At 35.2% G+C, this 19,734-nt stretch overlaps 1 protein-coding gene across 5 annotated transcripts in view; it reads left to right on the top strand.

Moving 5' to 3' along the window:
• Ptprd (protein tyrosine phosphatase, receptor type, D) overlaps nucleotides 1-19,734 on the top strand; it is a 2,270,506-nt gene that overhangs the window by 1,006,948 nt on the left and 1,243,824 nt on the right. For all 5 annotated transcript variants that reach the window (NR_160919.1, XM_017320046.2, XM_030253324.1 and 2 more), the window contains exon 7: nucleotides 10,452-10,499. The gene's annotated coding sequence lies outside the window, so the exon portion shown is untranslated. The remainder of the gene's footprint in view (nucleotides 1-10,451; nucleotides 10,500-19,734) is intronic.

Genomic DNA, 19,734 nt, shown 5'->3' with positions numbered 1-19,734 from the left:
GCCCTGTCTGACTGCTAGTGGTGTTCTCTTAAGTTTACTTATCCCCTCTGTTGGACATTTTGGCTAAGGTCACTCATATTGGTCCTGGGAGCCTTCCTCATCCCAGGTCTTTGGGATTTTCAGGAGGTTACCCCTACCACCAACCCTAGAAGCTGCATAATTCCATCCATTCTCCTGACCCTCTGGGTTTCTCTCTTGTCTTCCCTCATACCTGATCATGCCCCCTTATCCTTCCACTCTTCTCTCCCAACCAGGTCCCTCCCTACCTCTGCCTCACATGATTATTTTGTTCATTCTTCTAAGTGGGATTGAAACATCCTAACTTGGGCCTTCCTTCTTGTTTAACCTCTTATGATCTGTGTGGTATATCATAGGTATTCTGTATTTTTTGACTAATATACATGTGTCAGTGAATGCATACCATGCATGTTCTTTTGGGTTTGGGTTACCTCACTCAGAAAGGTATTTTCTAGTTCTATCTATTTGTCTGAAAAATTCATGATGTCCTTGTTTTTTTGTTTTTGTTTTTTTTTGTTTCATTTTTATTAGGTATTTTCTTTATTAACATTTCAAATATTATCTGCATTCCTGGTTTCCCCTCTGAGAACCCTCTATCCCTACCCCCACACTTGCTCACCAACCCACCCACTCCTGCTTACTGGCCCTGGCATTACCCTACACTTGGGCATAGAGCTTTAACAGGACCAAGGGCCTCTCCTTCCATTGATGACCGACTAGGCCATCCTCTGCTACATTTGCAGCTGGAGCCATGAGTCCCACTATGTGTACTCTTTGGTTGGTGGTTTAGTCCCTGGGAGCTGTAGGGATACTGGATAGTTCTTATTGTTGTTTGTCCTATGGGGTTGCAAACCCCTTCAGCTTCTTGGGTACTTTCTCTAGTTCCTTCACTGGGGACCTTATACTTAGTCCAATGAATGATTGTGAGCATCCACTTCTGTATTTGTAATGTACTGGCAGAGCCTCTCAGGAGACAGCTATATCAGGCTTCTGTCAGCAAGCACTTGTTGGCATCCACAATAGTGTCTGGGTTTGGTGATTGTATATGGGATGGATCCCCAGGTGGGGAAGTCTCTATATGGTCATTCCTTCAGTCTCTGCTCCACACTTTGTCTCTGTAACTCCTGCCATGGGTATTTTGTTCCCCTTTCTAAGAAGGATTGATGTCCTTGATTTTAATGGCAGAATAGTATTCCATTGTGTAAATGAACCACATTTTCTGTATCATTTCTTCAGGCAAGGGAACTTTGGGTTGTTTCCAGTTTCTAGCTATTCAAAAACAAAATGCTGCTATGAACATTATAGAGCTTCCCTTTTAAGAAATTCACAAGAAACTTTGAACATTTTGATGAACATAAAACAGTGTTTATATAGCATGCTAATCACACAGACAAGGTGCATACTTCTATGAAAATTAGTCATTTGTATGCTATTTTATCTGCCCTCTTGGCTCCAAAATATTCACTTAAAATTCTTTAAATATTAACTTGACATTTGGCCTATGTGTTGCATTATATTAATGTGTGAATTATTAGATATTTAACGTAAGAAGAAATGCTCAGCATTTTTTTTTTTTTACCTATGCATGATATCTTGGTCACATTTGGGTTAATATATGTTGCCCAATTATTCACTCACAGAATATTCTGTGTGAAAATATTCTGTGTGAGGATGCAAACAGGATTTTGTTTTATATGAACTCTTTTATTAGCCAACCTTGTTGACTGACAGAACAGTTTAATGTACACATGAGAAAATGTCTTTAACTTGTGTATCTTGCTATACTCAATTGAAAATAACTTCTCATTCTCCATTATCAGGAGCTTTATTTTATATTTCAACATGATTCATATGGGATTGACAGTGTCAATGCCACAGACACTAGAATTTTAAAAACTACATCAATTGGCATAGTCTGATGTCTTCAGAGTAGTGATGTGTGTAAACCCATTGTGTGAACTTGTCTACATTCCTACAGGATTTCTAAACTGGCAATTCCCAGTAATTAAAGAATCACTGAATTAATTCTGACAGTTACGAATACTATACAGAATGTATCAAAGGCTCCAATCACTTTGCTTTTGATCAGTTCACCATCAGGTTTCTGGGATCACTATGTTTTCATTACCTAATAAAAGAGTACTGAAGCAAGCCATACAGTGGGCCATAACTCCTGCATATCCTATATTGATAGTTGTGGAATACCTTCTTAAAGAAAGGATAAATCCTCTAGGTGATGTTTGGAGGGGTAGATATTAGTTCTAATGAATGCTAAGTATCTGGTAGACTTATATTCATATTTTCAGGGATCTGTATTTTGGCTCTTCCCTAATTCTGCCCTAAGAAGCAAAGCCTTTCTCCATCTACCTTCTTGAGCAAGTTCCACAGCTCTTGGAATGTGGTATGAAATGCCTTCAGAATCACAGTGACTTGGTATTTATCATCCACAGCTTGTTTAAATAACCTTAAAATTTCCTCTTGCTCTATCATCATTCCCTTCAAAGGAACTATATCTTTCCTTCAGTCCCACATCCATTATCTCCTCTCAGAAAATCCAATCCACAGCATCAAAGGCTTTTATTCTTCAAGGAATGTTCTTTAATTCTATCTCTTAATACACAAGGAGAGAGGAGCTTATAGCCAAGATTGAGACTGAAAGAGAGTCTCTCCACTTAGCTCAGCTGGAGGAGTTTGAAAAAGAGGTGTAGATGAATATTGCCATGGTTACCAATTATTAATTTACATACAGGTTAAACCCATTGTGTGAACTTGTCTACATTCCTACAGGATTTCTAAAATGGCAATTCCCAGTAATTAAAGAATCACTGAATTAATTCTGACAGTTACGAAATATTACCTTAATTTTTTATCCAATAAGTGTCCATTCATAATTCACAGGTTTGGTGATGAATATTGTCTTTGTTTAAGCTCTACTGAACTTGGTGTGGGGAAATGTCAACTCAGAAAAAATTAAAATGGTATCATCATTTGACCTACATCAGTTTGAAGGATCTCTTTGAATTCACCTACTTCACATTTAAGTTATTGTTGTCAACCATCAAAAGTCTATACAACAACAATTCAAAATTTTAAATTTAAATAAAAAGTTTTAGTACAGTTATACATTACACATTGTGCATCCCCATGTATCCATTTCTCTTCACTCATCCTCCTTCCTTCTCCACCCCCACTTATGCTTCTAAACAGTTACTTTTCTTATACTTTTCTTTAAAATACACATAAATGAGTGTATGTAACTACTTAACATATATGAACAACACATAGTGAATATACACAATATTTGTCATTCTGAAATTGGCTTAATTCACATAAGGCAATTAAGTGTTTTAATTCATTCTTATTGTTTCATTCTATTTCTTAAGTAATTTGAGTAAAAATAACCATTCTGTTTTTGAAATATATGACGTACCAAACCATCAAGAGAATGGAGGTCCCAGGGAGTGAAAGGTGTGGTGGGCTGGGCGTGGTAAGGTGGGGACATCCTCGTGGATATTTGGGGAAGGTGGTCTGGGATGTGGAACAGTCAGAAGGTGAAGCAGGGGGATGATAAAACCTGGACAGTAAAAAAATATTAAATGAACAAAATTAAATTAAAATGTTGTTCTTCCAATAGGGTTGTAAACCCTTTCAGCTCCTTCAGTCCTTTCTCTAATTCCTCCATTGGGGACCCTGTACTCAATCCATTAGTTTTCTGCAAGCATTCACCTCTGAATTTGTCAGGCTCTGCAGAGCCTCTCAGGAGGCAGCTGTAATCAGGCTCCTGTCAGCAGGTACTTGTTGACATCCACAATAGTGTCCGAGTTTGGTGACTGTTTATGGGATGAATCCCCAAGTAGGGCAGTCCCTGGATTTCCTTTTCTTCAGTCTGCTCTACACTTTGTCCATATTTGCTTCTGTGAGTATTTTGTCCCTCCTTCTAAGAAGGACCAAAGCATCAACAATATCAACCAATCAGACTCCCCAGATCTGCCAGGGACAAAACTACCAACCAAGGAGTACACATGGAGGGACCCATGGCTTTTGGCTGCATATGTAGCAGAGGATGGCTTTGTTGGGCATCAGTGGGAGGAGAGACCCTTGGTCCTGTGAAGGCTTGGTGCCCCAATGTATGGAATGCAGGGCAGGGAGGTGGGAGTGGGTGGGTAGCTGGTCGAACAGTCTCATAGAAGATTGAAGGGGAAATGGGATGGGGTTTCTGGGGGTGGGGAGACAAGAAAGGGGATAACATTTGGAATGTAAATGAAGAAAATATCCAATTTTTAAAAAAGAAGAAATCCAAATAATTTTTTTTAAATTTAAAAAATTCTCAAAATTTATACTTTTGTGCTATGGATAAGATGTACCATTCTATTTCTAGAATATTATACAGACATAATTACTTTCAAATTCTATAATAAAGTTCATTCTCAGTTAAGACACCTTGGTAGACAGCTCTGAGCTGTGTGTGTTCTATCTCTAGCACTGAAGATAAGAGAGGAGGAATGGAATGGAGATGGAGGGAGAGTAACAGTGTAATTGAGGAAGGAGGCAGGAAAGGGAGACAAAGGAATCCCATCTACATTGGTCCAGTCAATTATCTTATATGCCCTGAAAACAAACAAAACCACCACCACTACTAACAACAAAATCTCTAAGTACTTACTTTCTACTTCTGTACTCAAATCTCTTTTAGACAGAAGGGGAAAATGTCCATGCAAGACTGAGATGCAATAACTTAGGGCTCAGTTAGGGGAGTTGGAAGAAAATAGAGAGGGTGTTGGACATGAGTGTGGCAGGAAGACAGCGGGACCTGTGACCTGGTCAGGCTTTAAGAGGACAGAGGGTAAAGTCAGCACTTCCCATATTCTGTGACTCTTCCACATGCAAACTATTGCCAGAACTTATTATCAGGGTACTAAGAATATGGACTACACTCTTATTCCAAACGATCATAAAACTTGTTAAAATCAGAGTTTTTATGTTAATACAGAGATGAAATAAACTAGGTCTACAATGCCTGACAGAGTAGCCATGGGAGTTACTAAATGTGGTGTAAAGTAATCATAGTAGCTTTTGATGGTGTCAAAAGGCACACAGATCTTTAAAACACCAGCCACAAAACTTTGAGTCAGTTAACACATACCACATCCGTCCACTCTACACTTCACATCCACTAATATTATACAAATGGCAGACAAATAATTAGTGAGCATTCATTGAGTAATTGAACAGTTACTGAATTGTCATTTCATACCATTTGAGAGTTGCATGACAGGTTTACACAGATTGAAAAGATGACTTGATAGACTGCCTAGAAGTTCAAGTTTCCCTGCATTTAAAACTGATTTGTCAAAAAGATCTCATCTGGAGAGACATTTAGGCCACGTGGACATTTCTGAGACCCTGTAAAATCTAGCACCTAAAGGAGAGTTTCTGTCCTATTAGAACTGTATCTGTGATTGTTTCTATTGTAGCATTTAGGTATTTATTAGTGACTTAATGAGAACTTAAAATATGCAGAGTTTCATAGGATCATTCGGCTTTTCCTTCACATGTGTTGCCTGCAAAGATAAAAAGAGCTGTGCTTCTGAGATAAGCTTGGCAGTCTCAAATAAAGTAAGATTTAAAAGGTTTTCATTTTAAAGTCTTTATTTATATATTTTAGAAGGTGTTTTTGATAACTCCTGTCAAAATCTTTCATATATTATAAAAAAAGTATATTTAACAAAATCTGATACATTATAAAATTTATTGCCAAAATCAAAACAAAATTAAGACATGTCTGATAAATAATACATTGCATAAGTTTAATATTTGACCAAACACTGCCTGGTAGACATACCCTAACATTTATCATTGTATATTAGAGCTAGAAGCTGGAAACTTTAGAACTTATCTATGATTCCTGATGGTTTGCTTTGAAATTGGGAGCTTAGTCTTATCTCTACTTGTTTTTGAAATACATTATTTCTCCTCTACCCTTTACTTTTTCCAATCCTCACCACATACATCTTGCTTGCTCTATCTCTACTTTATATTTAAATACATACATATTTCTAAATATATAAATAGAAGCTTCTCAGGCCATGTCATGTTACTTGTATGAATATGATCTCAAGATTGACCTTTTATAGTAGATAACCAGTTGGAGATCTCTTCTCTGGAGAAGACTGTTAATCTTGTTCTCATGATTCTACAGTTGACTGTATTTAATTGTCTGGATTTGAATCTCTGCACCTGCTCTTTGGGAATTATCAATGAGCTTTAGGTCCAGGGATTGGGACTAAACAGAACACAATACCTTATTCTCTACATGCTTATTGATTATGATTTTCTGTAATGGTCTTCTGTTGCAAAGAGAAGCTTCTTTGAGGATGGGGGCTACATTTATTTGTGGAAATGCAGATAAAAATTTAGTATGTAGTTAGGTAGTTTGCTGGTTTAGTAAGTGACAGTTATATGTTATATACAGGTTATATAGGTTGTGTATTGGTTATACATTGGTTATATATGATTTAACTCCACACCCACCCCAACTGCACCCAGCATTTTGCTAGGTTAACAGTATTAGGCATTATTTCACTTCTGTTGATCAAGCCCTAAAGCCAATTAGAGAGCTATTGGTTACCACCAGTATGAATGCCACGATAGCATCCTTAGTGTTATTGTGCCATGCTGGTTAGTGTTGTGGTTTATAGGTAATAAAACTGGGTAGGACTATGATTTGCTTCCATCTAATGGTATCATGAAAGCTATTGATGAGGAAGAACATTTTCAAGTTAGTTCAAGCTCAGATGCTCTGGGTCCTTTGTCTAAAGTGCTTTGGAAATATCTTTTGCACTGAAAAGTCACCAAAAGTTCCTTGGAGAATGTTGATCAGCAACTCAAAGGGGACTTGCCATGCCTGGTGCTGGGGTTTATGTTAGATAATTTTAGCTCTTGGAGGAAGCATTGTTAGCTCAGATAAAAAAAATTGTAAAACTATATATGTATATGCAGACTTATATGTACTATATGTAATTACTATATGTAATATATATGTACTATATGTAATTTACTATGTAGTAATATGATCTTTTTTGTTTTATTTTCAGATTTCCTGTCAATTTATCATTTTCTTCTTTATTTATCTCCTTCCCCCTAACTCTTAAAGCCACCTCACTGGTTTTCCTATTTACCCACTTCAAATCACTTCTACCTTTTATTCTCCTATCTATTACTTCTCACCTGACCTCTTTTACTTTCCTGGATACTACAGTTATATCAGCTTATAATAAACACATTTAAGCATTATAAATACAGATGAGGGAAAACATGTTATATTTGTCTTTTTGGACTTGGATTGTCCCACTCAATACCTCTTATACTACCAACAATTTCCCTGAAAATTTTGTGATTTCATTGATATTTATAGCTAGATAGTCTTGCATAGTAAGTATGCTTCTTGAGGTTGTAAATCTAAGTTCCTTTAAACAGACTAAAATGGAAGCTCTCTTTTGTTGCACACCTCCTTATTAAAAGAAGCAAGAGTCAGAGAGGTGATTGAACAGTTAAGATGTTCTGTTCTTCCAGAGGACAGCAGTTTAGTTCTTAGTACCTATGTTAGGTGTCCCCAACTGCCTGTAACTACAGCTGCAGGGAATCTGATGTCCTCTTCTGACACACACAGGTACCTGCATTCATACCCCCTCACACACACACACACATACACACACACACACACACACACACACACACACACACACAGAGAGAGAGAGAGAGAGAGAGAGAGAGAGGACTATATCTCACTGTAGACTAAAAGATGTTGTTACTGAATTTCAACTCTATCACTTATTGCCCTTGTATTTGTTAACCTCTTTAGCATTTTTATGCATATGATGTTGAAATAGCTAGCAGGATTGTGTGGAACTGAGATGAGGGAATTGGAATATTCTACATGCTAATGGAGAAATGGCATCTGTTCTATAACTGTCAATATCACAAAACAACTAACTAGAGTTCTGGGCTATATTAGTCAGTTACACCGTGATCCTAAAGCATCTCCTTCTTTGACCTGATAAGTTTAGGATATTAGATCGATAAAATTTACAGTAATATATTTTAAGTTGTTCATTTCCTTAGCATAGCATTTTGTGTCATGCTTGATATTCCAATGAGATATTTAAATGAGATAAGTTCACATCATTAAAATGATAAGTTCACATTGTTAAAATCTTATGAGAAATGAAATTTCCTGAAGTACATCAAGGATAAAACTAACTCAGTGCCAATGCCACTGACAGATTAATAAGTGGTCCATCTCCACAAAACATCTTCTAAACATGCCATGTTATTTATGCATGTCATGTTAAATTGTCCTTTTCCTGTTTAAATATGTCCCAATATTTCATATCTTTGCTCTAGTCTAACCCCACAAATCATTTAAAAAGATAAATTAAGTTTGGAGTGAGCCACAATTTTGCATTAGGCTTCATAAATGCTTGAAATTATCTCGTTGAATTTAACCTTGGAAGACAAATTATCAGATGCCTTCAATATTAGTTCTGAATCCCTAAATGTAAATATGAACAGTGATTTAGAATATGCATGCCTGCTGTATCTAATAAATATATAATGTCAGTTATACAGACAAAAAATGGCCTTTGGATTTTTTTTATTAGTGTCACAAGCTCAAATACACATTCTAAGTGAAACTAGAGAACATAAATCTTATGTGATTTTTATATTGAAATTCAATTATTTAGTTAAAAGCTTCCTTTTAAAATTAAAAATATGCAACATAGTTCCTGAGAAAGTAATCTAGTATGCAGAACTGCTAAGAAGCATTAAAATTGAATTGTTATTTCTGTATTATGCCAAATAGCATAGTTTGACATTCAGTTTTTAATAATATGATATGAATAACAATATTTTTAATTCCTGTATTTATTCAGGTTATTTTGGCATAATAATATATAGTTTTAACCAAATGTTTATTTGACCTTTAATTGGGCTACCAACATTTAACTTATCCCAGAGGCTCAAGGCCAGCCAACCAACTCCAAACAGCAAGTTATAGGAGAACTGAGAGACATGATCTAAAAAACAAACTGCCACCACCACCACCAAAAATAGATGGTCAGGTAACTGAGAAACTCCAGGATAATTTCTTGCCTTCACACACATACACACACAAACACACACACACACATACACACACACACACACACACACACACACACACACACACACACATACACACACACACACACACATTTTAGTGTAGTCTTTTGCACATAGACACACACCTAGACACACAGACACACACACACAATGGCAAAAGACATCAAATTTTGATATGTTGATTTTCATATACATGAAAGTGGTACTGAATTAAATTCCACCATTACTCTTTTCAGTAAAATCTCAGTTTAACATATGATAACAATTGTTAAGTATTCAACACTCATTTGTCGCAGTTAATGCTTTCATTAGAGAATTAAGTTTAAACACCATAGTACATAGTAGAAAATACAGCCTCCAGAAGAACACTAATCGTTAAGCAATCAACATGTCTCTGCTTCTTTTATTGTTTTCCTTTTCAACTTTTATTGCAGTCAACTGCAAGCTATGCAGAATACCTGCTATACTACATTCATTTATGGACTTCTCATTTTTTTATTGAGAAGGGATTAATTTTTAAAATTTTATTCAAATTAAAAGCATATATTTAGAAACAGCAAATTTTAGAGATCAATAATATTTATTGGTTAATAAGCAATATGAAAATAATAAAGCAATTGCAAAGGCTATGACATCTATCAACTAATTCCAGGCGTGATCATAGCCAACTAGCTTAAAGCCAATAAAATTAGCTATAAATATAAGTTTTGATGAGTGGAAAAAATATCTTCTGCACAATGGAGTTGGGCACAGCCTTATAATTATGATATGGAATGTTCATTGTCATGTGGAATTCCATATTTTCCAATTCTGCATTTAAAACAGAAAGTGTAGGGTAGGATTATAGTATTATACTCACACTAATGGTGCACAATGAACATTTTATATGTATCCGTATATAAACGTATATATTGGAACTGGTAAAGAATGAGTAATGTTACCGTTACCTGTAGAATTCCATCTATAAAGTGCTTTATGTGTGCAGATGAATCCATCTCTCATAGACTCATGAGAAGAAAGACTGTACAGGTCTCTGTTCCTCTCTAATCCATGCCTGAAATGGTCAAATTAAAAGAAATTAATGTTAAATATCAATAATAATCATGTGAGTTGAGTGATATTTCTAACAAATTATATAATCAAAACTGTTAAGTTAAATATACATTGATAAATCATATAATAAAACTTCTAATTGAATCGTAAAGGTGTTACTTGTTGAATTAAAATTAAATGTCATTACTAACATCATGATTTGTATTGTATTTCTCCAGGTCTCAGGGTGGAGAACTTTCTTTGTATGCCTAACCTGTGAGTCGATGGTAAGATTACAGTTAACACATGCATAGCTTTAGAATGTGGTTTTTATTCCTAAGTTTATGCTATTATTTAATTTTAAAATGGTTTTATTTCATTTTGAAATGCTACACACAGAAGACAGAAGACAGAATTAGGAATGGAGGAAGGGTGAGGGGAAGGGACTACAAAGAAAACCGTGTAGACAATTACTTGTCTCTTGTGGGTAAATCAGTAGGACTTCTTGTATACAAAAAAATCAGTAATAATTTTGCTCACTTTTCCTTTGTTGTTTAAATGTAAAATGCTCTTTTTATGATAAAAAATGAGTAAACGCACTCACACATACACACATGCTTGTTCCAATCTTTATTAAAGATTCTGAAGTAATAGCTTGCTGACTTTTCCTTAGTTTTGATTTGAGACAGCACATAAAGTCACAGTTGCAGAATCCAAACTAGACTACATTTGAAAATTCAGGGTTGTCTATGATGGAAAATCATACTGTTAATGGTAGCTGGTGGCACTATGTAAAAATGAACTAAATATTTCCTTGAAAAGCACATGGCAGTAGAACCTTAAAGTTAAATTTTAATATAAGAGATCCTCATGAATAAAATACTTGATTCAATTTTAAGTATTAATTGACTTAAAACAACAAGAAAATTATTTTTTTCATCTGACTTTTTCATTATGAAGTTTTTAAAATCTTGCCCCAAGATTAGATGGGGTTTGTGGAGTAGGGTTTGGATAAGTTTGACAGGGGAGAGGAGCTGGCCAACTGAATGGAATTTGATAGAGTACTTTTTAGCCACAATCTTTTTCAATAATAGAATTAATAATCAACATTTCAGTATTTAAAATTTCAAAGAATTTTGTCTCCCTAAAATTCATTTTCATGAACTTCATGCAAATCTCACTTGGATCTGGGGCAATAGCTGATGATGTATTTTTAAACTGACCATTGTTAATGTTGATAAGTTCCCAGGGTAGTGGAGTATCTCTCAATACTAGCAGGATATATAAAGGTACCCTGCAGCTGAATAGAAAAGGACTGAAAATATATTTATACAAATGTTAATATCCTAATATACTTGTACTGCCTTGCCACTTTTTTCTTGGAAGATTAAATACCAGATATGTAAGTTTCCTAAATAGGTTTCTTAACTTTAAGTCAAATGTCTGCAATAATTTGTGAATAAATTTTAGTCCCTTTTTATTCAAGGCAAAAAAAAATAAAGAATGTTCTTTTTGTTTCCTTGTATGGTAGTGTGTATATTTTTACAAAGAAACCTCAGAAATAACTAGAAATTTTACCATAAACATTGAGAAAACTAAGCAGAATTTCTAACCAATGTTAATGTTGGATGGGTTATACAAAAAAAGTCATTTGGTAGAGTTTTATATATGACTCTCATCTAAATTTAAATGAATGATAGAAAAAAGTAAAGATTTAGATAACAGAAGAAAGTTCTTTGCACATGAGTGACAATTTTATATATTAGGAATTTTGTAGTGAAGTCTATTTGATACCAACGAATAGAGGCAATGTGTTATTTAAAGTAAAACTTATTTTATCACCTGTCAAGATTTATCAAACTGAGTTTTTCTGTGAAGGCTTAATGTTTGAGCTTCAGGGAGTTAAAAGAAAAATATGTGACCCTGCAAGTAAAATAGGCAAATATCTGCTTTCTAAGAAAAATCATAACATCTTATTAATTTATAGTGTTCATTGGCTAAATTACATTAAGGACCACTTGGTAAATGAGGATCTGGCTTATAATAAAAACCGATTATAGAATGTATACAATTGTAAGTTTGTGCTATGAAGGCAAAGTTAATTTTTAGCAAGGCAACTTTCTGTTCATCTGTCCCTTGAGAGCAAGAAAGGGAGTGGGCAGTTCCTAATCAGCCTTTCAAAAGCTGCATGCTAATAGTTCAGCATCAACTTTGTATTTGTAGGAAAGGATAGCATTAGCACACAGAAATAAATTAGTAAGACTGTGTATCTGGGTATGTTTCATTATTAAGACATACCTGGAAAGTAGCGAAGAGTCCCATTACTTTTAGGCACCTAGCTTATATTTTTAGTTACATTTTTAAAGAAACACCAGACAGGCTATTTAAAAATGATTATTGTTGACACAAAAAAGCAGACTTAGCCTCAAAGATACTTTGACAATAATGGAATGAATTATGATTTGTTATTTAGATATCCTTTCAGAAATATATTCTTCTAAATAACACATGAACATACATAAACATCATATATATATTACATAAAAACATAGCTTCTATGAGCTCATATGTGCAACAACCCTATTGTTTCCCACAAATAATGTTTCTCTTCATTTATCCACTACCTAATTCCTTCTGATCCTCATTCTGTGATGGTCCCTGAGCTTTTGGGAAATGGAATGATAAAGATATGGAATGATATAGATATGTTATTTAGAGTTGGAATGAAATAGATATGGAATGATATAGATATGTTATTTAGAGTTGGTTATACCACAGCCACTAATTTCTTGCACATTGACTAATGATTTGTTTTTTATAATTACTATCTACTGCAAAAATGAACTTCACTGATGAAGGATAAGAGATGTATTAGTATGTGGGTATAAAGATATGAACAATTTGGCAAGTGATATCTGATATTAGATATTAGAGTTATCTGAGCTCATTTTCCATAGTGCCACCAACTACCATTGATGTTTGGCTAATTGTCCTGCTATTGAGTCTGGGCACATAGATATAACTCATAAAATAGATTAGAATTACTGGACAGTCAGCATATTATGGAAAAGAGCAGCAATAGATATCTATTTTAACATCATGGATATACATAATACTTGGGAGTCTCTAAACAAATCCATAGTGAAACATTGGCAGCTAATGGAGGAGAGAGGGCCAAGGTTGTTCCCTGTCACAGAAACAAAATGAGCCTGTTATTTACAACTAACTTGAAAATTACGATCTTTACATCTTTCTCCATGCAATTCAAGCCACCCTCTTCCTTAATAAAATACATTTATGTACTTACTACAATACAGTGAATATTATCTTTAAAAAGAAAAGGCCACCTTTGGTGCACTCCTTTAGCAGATCTGAACTGTGGCTGAGCATACCGCATGTACCATTCAATCATGGGAAGATGATGTGGAAAAGCTGGCTATTACTTAGCACATCATCCAAGAGGATTCCCCACCCCCCAGGATAACAAAAATTATGTGCTACTTACAGCCAAAGTAAAAGCAGAAAAGCACAAAAGCACAGCCTTTATCATATTTTCTCTATTGTAAAATTGAATATTTGATATGTAATTCAATAAGCTGAAGTATGCTCTTTGAAATCTATTGTTAAGTTTTATTATCACATTCTCTATGAGTTTTTTTATATATGTTATTGATAAATGCAAACATGTTGTCTTTAATGTAGAAAATCTATGATATGAATTCATTTCTACTCTTGCCTACTATTCCAAACTACTGGGTTAAAAGGAGGCATAATAACTTAACAAACACCTTATTATGTTATAATCAAATCAAGAGTAAAAGTCATTTTAATTATTTTGCTATTCATAGAGATAAATTCACTTATGATTCAAGAAGGGTAACTACATTGTTCAAAAAGATAAATATGTTTTAGACCCAAATAAAATAAATTTTCTGCATTTTATATAGTAAAGTTCTCATGTACCTCAACGATTGTTTTCCAAATTCACAGTATGTGTGCACTCACCAAGACACATATCTGTTACTAAAATATGTGTGGCATCATTTTGGATTGACCATATTTGAAATGGCACAGAAAGTTATTTTTGTTATAAATATTTTTCTTTAATTATAAAATGTAATTTTCAAAATCTCACATATTTATATGTACATTTTGCTTACATGTTTAAATGCATCTCTTAACCTAATGTTTGCATCAAGACTTTTATTTTCAAATAATTCATATTGTTATTTTTAAATTTCCTTAGTTCAAAGGAGTATCATTAAGTTGCAGTGAGATTCTCTCCTAAGGCAGATCAAGAATGTTTCACACAATGTAATGCAAAGTTCATCATGTAAATGGTTTTAAAGGCTTCAGTGAGGTAGAGATATGACTGGGACATCTTTAGATCAAATCACCAAGTCAGAAAAAGATTGAGTTCGAATGCTGGATAAAATTTGATATGGTAAGCAGGGATTTATTTCTCCCCAAGAAAGGAATGTAGAGCAGACTTCTTATATTGTATATATAGTCTCTCTCTCTCCCTTTCTCTCCCCCTCTCTCTCTCTCTCTCTCCCTCCCTCCCTCCCTCCCTCCCTCCCTCTCTCTCTCTCCTCTCTCTCTTTCTCTCTTCCTCTCCTCTCTCTCTTTCTCTCTCTCTCCTCTCTCTCTTTCTCTCTCTCTCTCTCTCTCTCTCTCTCTCTCTCTCTCTCTCTCTCTCTCTCTCTTTTTGGTTTTTTTTTCAAGACAGGGTTTCTCTGTATTGCCCTGGCTGTCCTGGAACTCACTTTGTCGACCAGGCTGGCCTCAAACTCAGAAATCTGCCTACCTCTGCCTCCTGAGTACTGGGATTAAAGGTGTGCGCCATCATGCCTGGCTGTATATACAGTCTCTAATACAAAACCAGAAATCACTTAGACTTTGCAGTAGACATATATAACCAGATAACAGGCATGTCCAGTGCCCAATTTTCTCTTTAGAAATAATTTTGGTTAAGAGTAAGTACATAGTTGGTGTTCTCCAGGGCTAATCAAGCCTGAGGCCACAATCATAGACCCTTCATGTGTCTCTGCCAGGTTCTCTGTACGCATGCTGTAGTTGTTTAACTTGGGTTTTTTTGTGGCACTCCTAACAGTGGGAGTAGGGGTGTCTCTGATTCTTTGGTCTGCTCTCAGGACACTTTTCTGCATATTGGATTGCCTCATCCAGCCTTGATATGAGGGTTTATCCCTAGTCTGAATGTGTCTTGTAATGTCATGTACAGTTGATAGCCCAGGAAGACTTGATCTTTACAGATGGGAAAGGTAGGAACAATGGATCTGGGGGAGAGAGGAAGTGGGGAGTACTGAGCCGAGTAGACAGAGAGGAGGCTAAAGTAGGAATATAATGTATGAGAGGAGAGTAAATAAAATGAACAAAAGGAATGAGTGCACAATGAATTCAAAGATTTTATACAAATGTGCACAAAGGAGCAATAATGATAGTGACTAAGCCCACTCAGTCAGTCAACAGGTTTTGGAGGGAGGGAAGTGAGGACTAAAGAAAAACCAGACAATTAAACAGCATTATAATAGGACTCCAGCAAGTACTGAAGCCTGTTTATTCTCTTCCAGCCTGCTTTTGTATTATTCTAGGTACATACAAAGAATAGGGCTAGTTTAGCTCAAGGAACAAACAAGGCATTAACAAATGTCCCATGCTCACTGTATTCAGAGACTTATCAAGATAAACAAGACACAAGGAACATATTCCTCAGCTGTATTTATCTGGAGCCTACTTCCTTGTCCTAGCCCAATATAAACACTCTTGCCAATATTCAAGAAGCAACAAGAGTGCTTTACAAGATGTCACTATTTCTGTGAGAAAATGCAGTTCCTTGGGTTTTGATCCAACATAGACTGAGTGCAAATATTAGGCTCAGCAGTGTATTCTGTACTGGTTGGCAGACTGGAATGCTGAGCAGTGAGGAGGAGGGGACATGAGCACATAATGTCTACATCAGTTTAGGGATGCTCACAAGAATGTCAGTTGAGGGAGAAATTGTTGCTGCAAGGAGATCCATACCTTGTAGGAGGTATGAAATTTGTTCAAGGCCATATAACTAGGGAAAGGTTTATCAGAAAGAACAGAACTTTGAGAAGTTCCTGAAAGAATAGAAAGTAGAAAGGCTGATTTTTAAAATGCTATAGTGTCTGTGTAGACGAAGGGCATGAAATTGTGCTAGGACTTAAGAAATATCAGTAGGTTGGAGTGGCAGTGCAGATAAGAGAGAAGATTATCTCAGAGCAAAAATCACTGGCCTCAGTTATACACCTATGCACATTTATATGGAATGATACTTCAACCACCTACCAGAGATTACAGATGCCCTTTGAGAAGAATGAATACCCAAGCCTTCTGAGTAGACATTGTTGGGATCAAAGATAACACACTTACTGTGAAAGTGTGCAGAGCTACAGCAGCGCATTTTCTTCAGAGAGAGCTATCAGGGCCTACAAGTCATTCTCCTTTAATGAACAGTGTGAGAAAACTTTGATGGTAAGACATATAGGGTTTCTTTTGAAAAGTTAAAGGAAGAAATTGACAGAAAGTATGTGTTTGATAAAGTAGGGCAGCCTCGCTGGTCTATAATGGAGAATATATCCATACACCCAATTGCTTTTCAAGTTTTATGCTTTTTCCTTGTTCTCTTTTCCTCTAAACATTTTCGATTTACTTGAAAAAAATTCAGGTTGTGGTGGGAGGTATTTCCAGTCAAACAAAGCTAGGACATTTTAGTTCTGAAAGGCGGTGTGCAGTGCTGTGAGATAACTGGGAGCTCCAAGGAAAGTTCATAGGATGAAGAGGACTCAAAGGGGACAGAGTGCACAGTGAAGATTCCCTTTAGTTTTGCATATCATGGCACAGAGTGAGCAGAATTAGCATTGTTAGTTCTGAAAGTCTTCCAAAGTTTACATAATATCATCTGTGTTTATAAGACATAAGGGACTCTTATCAGTCAGTGGATTTTTTTTGCCATCATCAAGCTATTTATTTATTTATTTATTTATTTATTTATTATTTATTTATTTATTTATTTTTATTTATTACATATTTTCTCAATTACATTTCCAATGCTATCCCAAAAGTCCCCCATACCCTCCCCCCCACTTCCCTACCCACTCATTCCAGTGGATTTTTATGGCTATTTTTTTTTTCACTTTTAGGGAAGTTGGAAATTAAAGCATGAAAGGTAGAAGTTAGGGTGAATCAGAGCTCCCAGGACCTGAGTAACTATAGAATAATTCATATAGAATAGCATAATGCATGATAGTAAATATGTGTTCTTTTAAAGTCTCAAAATAATTAGAATCCCACATGTTTAGTTAGGATTTTACAGCTGTGAACAGACACCATGACCAAGGCAATTCTCATAAGGACAACATTTAATTGGAGCTGGCTTACAGGTTCAAAGGATCAGTCCATTATCTTCAAGGCAGGAAGCATGGCTGCATCCAGGCAGGCATGGCACTGGAGGAGTTGGGAGTTCTATATCTTGTTTTGAAGGCAAAATAGAGGAGCCTGGTTCCCACATGGTTAGGAGTAGGGTCTCATTGCTCCCCTCCACAGTGACACACTTCCTCCAACAAGGCTATGCCTTCTCCAACAAAGCCATACCTCCTAATAGTACCACTTCATGGGCTGAGAATATTCAAACCACTACACTACATGTTAGCACAATTAATCATATAATTGAGCGACAGTTCTCTGTATTGAGAGTGACTTGAGTATCAAGGGAAGATGCTAGTCATGAGAAAGAGACAACTGTGATCACAGATTTAATGCTAGATGAGTTTGAGTGGAAAACTTCCATTTCTACTCATGAACAATTTCCATGAAAAGGAGGCATGTTACTGCAGCATCAACACTTGAAGATAGATATGTGCAATGCCTGGGAAATAAAGTAGAAATAAATGATTATTCTCTCTGTCTGGTGGTGCATACCTGTGATCCCAACCCATTGGAACTCAAGGCTAAAGAGACAAGGAGATCAGGGCATCTATGTTAAATAGTTGAGTTCAAAGACAGCTGAGGCTGAATGAGATTTTGCCGCAAAAAGAAAAAGGGGAAGAGAAAAGAAAAGAAAAGAAAAGAAAAGAAAACAAAACAAAACAAAAGAAAAGAAAAGAAAAGAAAAGAAAAGAAGAAAGGATGAAAAATAGAGAAAAGAACAAGAAAAGAAATATATCCAAGTCAGAGTACTTCTGTTAAATAACAGCCTGAACATTTGCTCCCTCACAAAGCATTTTCTCTACTTTAGCTGGGCTTGCTATTTTCTTAAGGGAACATGGTTTCTAATTATATCAGTGTTCACACATGTAAGGCTCTTAGCACAACGTCTTCCCCATAGTAAAGGCTATATATGCACTTAATAGTATAAATAATCATAGTCATCAGTGGAGTAGTAATCCATACAACTAGGTTATCAAAAGATAGTACTGATAGTAATAGCAAGAATGCTTTCATCATAGAGGCACTGAAATAATCACAACTTAGTTATGATGAGTTTTTTTATCCTGAGTGAATATTTTGGCACATTTATAGAGACCACTTTAATATATGTAACTGCTTGATTGAATGTGTTATATAATGGTTATTTACAAAGCATTCTAGTTCTTTAATGATAATATATGGGTAATTATTAAATCTTATTTATACATTTTTATAAAAACATAAAAACAAAATAGTCATCCACATATTTTTGTACCAGAGAAAGGAAATAATGGAAATGATCTGAAAAAAACGAGTCATTTTGAGACTGGTGGGAATTTTTATTTTTATATTCCATAAAAGATATGACAGTTAACATATTCTTTTAATTTGGATTAGAAACAGTACAATTATTCCATAATATAAATGTGATATTTTCTGTGATATACAACATATTTTTCAAATAAAGGAAATAAATATAAACTAGTTCTCCAGATAAATTCCACATAAAACAAAATTCATCTAAGAATAAAAAGAAATATTGAGAAGAAGATCTGTGATCGCCTATCTATTTTACAGTGCTATAAGATTAGTCATTTGAGGCTGACAGACAATCTTTGTAACACAAAGCACATCTTTAGTAGTGGCCGGTACATTTGCTAGATGCAACAATAGAATAGTAATGAGGATACAGGGGCTCATTTGATGGTCTCTCCTGACCTTCCACTTTAATTCAAGAATGAGCTACTTAACATAATAACTACTTCTTGGTAAAACTATCTTGGAACGAAATAATAATTACTTTTTTTATTCTTTAATATTGCATCACAATCTGCTGATCAAAATAAAAATTGAAAGTAACCTGCTTTCTAACAATGGAGAACTGGAAAAAAAGATAATAAAATGTCTTTGATTCAGCCTCAGTGAATTTAACTGAAACAAAACTGGTGCTAAATTCTTTTTTTTACAAAGAGTCTTTTACTCATTCATTCAAATCTTGGTACATTTCCTAGAGAAAGGAATCACATACCAAAGATCCAGCTGAGGTCCTAAGAACACTATTAAAAACACATC

The sequence above is a fragment of the Mus musculus genome, chromosome 4 (genome assembly GCF_000001635.26).
Source record: "Mus musculus strain C57BL/6J chromosome 4, GRCm38.p6 C57BL/6J".
NCBI classification, from domain to species: Eukaryota; Metazoa; Chordata; class Mammalia; order Rodentia; family Muridae; genus Mus; species Mus musculus.
Note: the sequence above shows the minus strand (reverse complement) of the source record. Positions and strands in the feature narration are given on the sequence as shown.